Below are 6,069 nucleotides of genomic sequence, written 5' to 3'. Positions count from 1 at the left end.
ATTTTGACCTGTTATATAATCTAAAATGGTTAATTTGGAAAATGTTTGGAATGATGGTTTGTTTGGAAAAACTAAATTACAAATGCATAAACCGCCAAATTACACAAAATAGAATTGTTTTTTTTTTTTTCTGTAATTTGCCCAAAAATTGATGATATAATTTTAGTTAATATGTTATTTCATATAGGTATATACCAAGATTCATGATTAAATCATATATATTTTTGATATATTGTTTCTATATTCATATCTTTTTGAATAATTCATTATCTTGTCAATTATAAACATAAGCTTATACAAATTTCTAGAAGGAATGACTACTTTCATAAGTTTTTTTACAAAAGTCTTGCACTTAGAAAAAATAATTACCAAGTGACGGTACTTTCAAAGATATGTATTAAACTATCTTATTTAAAATCGTATTAATTGAAAAAAAAATATACACTATTGTTGTTCTTTGAAAAATATACACGATTTTGTCATGCTGATGACCTTTCTAACACTAAAAGAATTGGTTTTGCCATCCAGAAAGGGCTAGCGACGCAGCTTGTTGTCCGTTTGCCTTCAATCGATATGTATTAACTATCTTATTTAAAATCGTATTAATTGAAAAAAAATATACACTATTGTTGTTCTTTGAAAATTGTTTTATATTTTTTGATTCGTTTTTTTATAATTTTATCCTATGCACATCACATGTTTGATTATTGGTTGCTTTTATAGAGTTTGTTTTTGTGAAGCATATGGAATTTTCAGATTTTTGTACTCAGTAGAATTTCCCCTTTGCACAAGATTTTTGTTTTTGGTCCGAGCCATTTGTACGATGGTTGCTTCCAGATTCAAGTTTTCCTTGCTGCTGATTTGAAATGATGTTTGATCAAGTGGGATTTATTAAAATACTTTTAGTTTTATGTTAAATGTACATACCTCCACACTAAATGAATGAAAACAGAGGACAAAGTCATTACCAGATCTTTGAAGTTCTAAAAAACCTTATGTATAGTTAGTTGTGAGCACAACCACCGATACATAATAGCTTTGAGAAACTTGCATCAACAAGTATGAAACCTGATACATTCGACTAGAAATGATATAGTATAATTTTAGTATTCTAAAAAAAATATATTAACATGATTATACAATGACCGTTTAATTTGTTCATGATTTTTTATAAAAAAGTTCAAAGATAGTTGTTTTTTATAATTTTATTTTTGTGAAAATAATAATCGATCATAGACTACATATTAAATGATTGAAATAAATGGAAATTGTCAAAAAAATTTTTTTACAGTATATTGGTAATTAAATTTGAGACCACTGTATTTTGGTAAATATTTAAAAAAAAACACTATGCCCCAGTAGAAAACTCCTGCTGTCATTGGATCACTAAAGATAAATGCACAATTTGATTAAATATTTTGAAATAAATAATTTGTCATTTTATTTCATCTTTGTTTTATAGGGTCTTCGTGTTGACCTTAACCTAGCTTTAGCTATTGCTTTACAAATTATTCCAAAGGTAATTTTGAACTCAAGATTTACTCTTTTGTTATTTTTTTACTGAAGCAAGTGATAAAAAAAATTATTTTTTTGTATATTTTACCTTTTTTTTAACAGGATGTTGGTAATTTTGAACTCAAGATTTACTTTTTGTTATCTTTTTACTGAAGCAAGTGGTAAAAAAAATTATTATTTTTGTTTATTTCACTTTTTTTTAACAGGTCCTGTTTACTTTGCAAGACAAAGGTAGATAACCTTTGCCCAAAAATAAATAAATACATTTGTTAAGTACTTGTATTCCATGATAAAGTTAAGGAATTTTATAATGATCAAAATTCTTATATTGTAATAAAATTTTGTTTTCTTCAGCAAATGGCATGAGTTTAGAGTTGAAAGCAAGTAACTCAAAAATCTATGAAAGGATTCATGGTGTATTCATTGAAATGGAACCTCATCCAAATGTACGTTTTCATATTCCTTTTTTTTAAATTAAAATAAAAATTAAATTTACATAGTTAGTATTTCCATTGCCATTGTTAACACTTATTGACTTCTTTCATTTTTGGAACATAAAAAGATAATATTTTAGTTGCTAAATTGATAAAATCGTAAAATTATGTCATGCCTTTTTGTATTTTGCCTATAAGTATAACTATGAAAATTGTTCTTTTTTCAAACTGTCCATATAATGGTTTAGTTACTACAATTGCTTTATTGTACTTCTTTCTTTTAATTTACCCATTTGACCACTAGAGATATAAATAAACTTATAAACCAAATTGACCAACTTTTTGCTACATTGGTCAATATTTTCGGTCAAATTTTTTCCAATTAAATGACGAAATAGCAATGAGAAAAAAGGTGAAAGAAACGAAAGTAGAATGCTATAATATAATACACAAATAAATGAAAGTAGTTTGTATTTGTTGCAGGGTGTTGTGGACAAGAAGTTGGAGAACTTAAAAGGAAGTTGTAATGAAGTGTGATGATGGAGGAGAGTCAAAGGGAAAGTTTGACCCCGAAAAGCATATAAAGGCTTATTTACATGTTAGTCATTGAGCAATGAGTGACAAATTTACTGCAATCTACCCTTGTGGGATTTGCAGTTTTTGCTATTCCTGCTATCAGACTGATCCCCACTTCAGTTCTTTGGAGTTACTTTGCCTACATGTCAATTTCTGGTAATCAAAATTTTGGGAAAGATTGTTGCTCTTTTTTATCCCTCTTGATCAACGTTTCAAGTAAGCCTCTATATATGTAATGACCAAAAAACCCTTATTTAACTCTCTAAAAAAAATTCCTTCTGCATGGGTCTCTTCTCTAGTTTTTTATAAAATCTGAAATTGTATACACTCCTTGCATTTGCACCATACAAATTCAAAACATAAAAAAGTTGCTTGATTGGGTTAATTGGTCCAAATAACAGTAACTAGGAGAAAACCCCGCCCCATTAGAGCGGATTCGAATAAGTTTAGTGACATCTGTGGAGACTTGATTGAAATTTGTAGATTTCATGGCGTTTCTAAAATGATAATAATACAAACATAAACTTTCATAATATTCTTAGGAAGTGTAACATGCAGAACCTTCCTATATATATCAAAATTATCGACGTACAACATATTAAAGCTTAACAATTGAAAGTAGAATGATCTCACCTTCTTCAAGTTGTTTTGCGCTCCATTTGAAATCTTTCCAATACATCTGAAATCAAGAAATTTCAAAACTTCCCAAGAGCACAGTGGTAAATTCACATGGAAGTCAGACTTCTCATCAACAGTAACACTTGGACATTCAAGACAAAACAAATTAATAAAGGATCTATTAATGTTAAAATAAAATTGAAGATACATATGTTAGAACTACCCATGTACGTTTGATTTTCTTTCAAGTTTTTGTTTGTGTAGCATCCAAACGATGAATATATGTTGTAATGTTTTTCTAGTGTCTCAGTAGCTATATTAATAATATTCCGCCGTTAAAAAAATAAAATGAAGCCTTAGGTGTTAGTTTCCTTTTATTCCCACGGTCAAGTAATAATGTTTGTGGATAAAGTGTTGGATGCATAAAGTTTATCCTTTTTCTACAAAGAATAATCCATTTTAATAATACCAAATAACCATTCTACCATTATATTCCAACAATTTTTTTTGTCAGTGTTCATCTATTTTAACAATATTAATCAAATTCGCATGACGGGAGTCTGGAGAGTAAAAAAAAAGTAGATACGTCAAGATGGATATGTTAATACAATGAAGTCAAGTTTTTTGGTTTAACTCATTAAGTCATTCGGTTTGGATTAAGTAAAAAAAACAATCATGTATAGCTTTCTAAATCAAATACTTAACCCATTAAAATTATTAAGTGAAAAAAGATACAGTCCATTTTTTTTTAATGCAGAGTACTAGGAACAAAAATGATCAAGTTACTATCAAATTCAGCATAAAAAAGGAGGAATCAAACGCATGATCGATGAGTCATGAGACCCTTTCCGGATGCTCTTGAATCAATCAAACCATGTATTATTATTACAAAATACAAGATTGGTTATAAAATTATGGAAAACATTAAACTTATATTGTAAAATGTTTAAAGTTTTAATACCTTCTTACTTTTCCATCACAGGCTCAACAATGAACACCACGTCGACCACTATATACCCCAGAATATGATTGAAACCAAAATCATCTGAATAAAATGAACATCGAATTAATGTCAGTAAATGTAAAAAAAATATATATATACTAAAGGAACTACACACAACTATAAATATTGAGTATTTCTCTAATAGAATTTTGACTACACCATATGTTCCTTCACCAATTTTTTTAAAAATTTTCGTACTGCAACGGTAGAAAAAAACAAATTATTAGAAGAAAAAATTACTTTAAAGGTTCCAAAATGTCTTTTACTCATACCTGCTCCATTATCTCAACTGAAAATGAAGTCCTTGTTCATGAAAGCCTACATCAGTGCAACCTAGGCAAAGAAGAGTAAATTGAGCGATGAAAGCATACACAAATACAAGGAATATGATAAGGTAAAAGATGTAAACAATAGATAAATTGAAATATGGAGAGATTTGATTTTCCATACGCTACATCTTAACTTTATTCACATGACGACATGCTTTGTTCAAACGACCCTTTGAAGCTTTATAGTCAGCGAATACAAGTTGAGTTGAATTGGTGAAGAAAGCAGAAAACCATAAGTTTATTCGATTCAAATTTTGCTACATCCGATAAATTAATGAAATGAGAGGAGATAGATTCAAGAAAGATAGAGATGACTGATTAGAAATTTAAAAGAATTGCATAAAGTTGGGCTCTTAATTGGGCTTTAAGTAGTTACGACTAATTTCAGATCTTGGCTCGATGTATTATTGTAACTGGTCTAGAGTTATTTGTTTTAATTTAAGCCTTGATCGGAATTGGGCTCAAAGCCTTATAACTAGATCGGCCATGTTTAGCTGTTTTTTTTTTTTATTATTTAAAAAAATTGAACCTTTTAATAAAATTTTACTCCAATTAAATACATATAGACTTCATCTGATTTCGAAATAAGGGAATATGATTGATCATGATCTCTTTTATGCCTAAGCAATGCTGAGACTGGTAGGCCAAATGCTTTTTATGTGTTTAAAAATGAAATACAATATTTATAACAATAAAACGAAAAAAATTGCAAAACACTTTTCATGACTTTGCTAATTGTAAGAGTGATATGATAATGATTCCCAATTGAAGTTATTGCGTGGAAAGTCTCAAACGTGTTTTATCATGTAAGTATGAAAGTATTGACATTTGACTAGTATAAAGTATAATTTTGATTTTTATAATAAAATTTCTATTACAATCACCAACAATCAAAAGAACGAATATGAAGAGATAAATGGTATGCATTACACAATCCATAGAAAACACAAACATAGGTGGGGTCAAGCCTAAGAATTGATGTTATGAAGTTACATATAAAAAAGGCGTTGGGTATGAGTTGTTTGTGCACCAAAACTTGCATTAGTTTTAGACTTTAGTTGTCTTTTTCACAACTAAATATGGTCGAAATGTCCCGTGTTGGCAAAGTGAGGTGGAGGGATTGGTTAGGACTTATGAGTGTATCATACCATCCCTAGGTGGTTGCTTTTTAGCCCCTGAAATCTATTTGTTTCCCAACTTGTGGACCAACTGAAAGAGTACATTACCTGAAATCTATTCAACAACAAAGTTTCAATTTAATTTCATCAACTTTTCAATTCCCATTGACATGTAAGCGTCATTGAAGAAAATGGAATTGGTTATTTATTATATGAAAACGATAATGTAGTATAGTAACCCAACTCTCAATATAAGGGTATAGATAATAAAATATCAATGTACTAAATTGTAGAAAACCATAGAGTTCTTATATATAAGAATAGTCACAATCATGTACCAAATCTCCATTTCTCATAGCATACGCTACTAATAATGAATCATATACCCAAAATAATAACAAGTTTACCAACTTATCAACATCAAGAACATGATACAACATCTTATTGTTAAAAGGAAAAGATTATTGTCGCGAGTG

At 28.9% G+C, this 6,069-nt stretch overlaps 1 long non-coding RNA gene across 2 annotated transcripts; it reads right to left on the bottom strand.

Moving 5' to 3' along the window:
* Positions 1–2,406: 2,406 nt before the first annotated feature.
* Positions 2,407–4,756, bottom strand: LOC145168652 (uncharacterized). Of its 2 annotated transcripts, XR_013741987.1 has the most exons (4): positions 4,419–4,756; positions 4,105–4,188; positions 3,159–3,285; positions 2,407–2,664 (listed from the first exon to the last, which is right to left on the bottom strand). It is a non-coding gene; the product is annotated as an uncharacterized LOC145168652 (long non-coding RNA). The 2 variants fall into 2 exon arrangements; XR_013741986.1 differs by lacking the exon at positions 2,407–2,664 and having other exon boundaries at positions 2,877–3,285.
* Positions 4,757–6,069: the final 1,313 nt, after the last annotated feature.

Source organism: Lactuca virosa, chromosome 4 (genome assembly GCF_052849685.1).
Source record: "Lactuca virosa cultivar CGN04683 chromosome 4, Lactuca_virosa_CGN04683_v6, whole genome shotgun sequence".
In the NCBI taxonomy this organism is placed as follows: Eukaryota; Viridiplantae; Streptophyta; class Magnoliopsida; order Asterales; family Asteraceae; genus Lactuca; species Lactuca virosa.
This window is presented reverse-complemented; position numbering and strand designations above follow the sequence as displayed.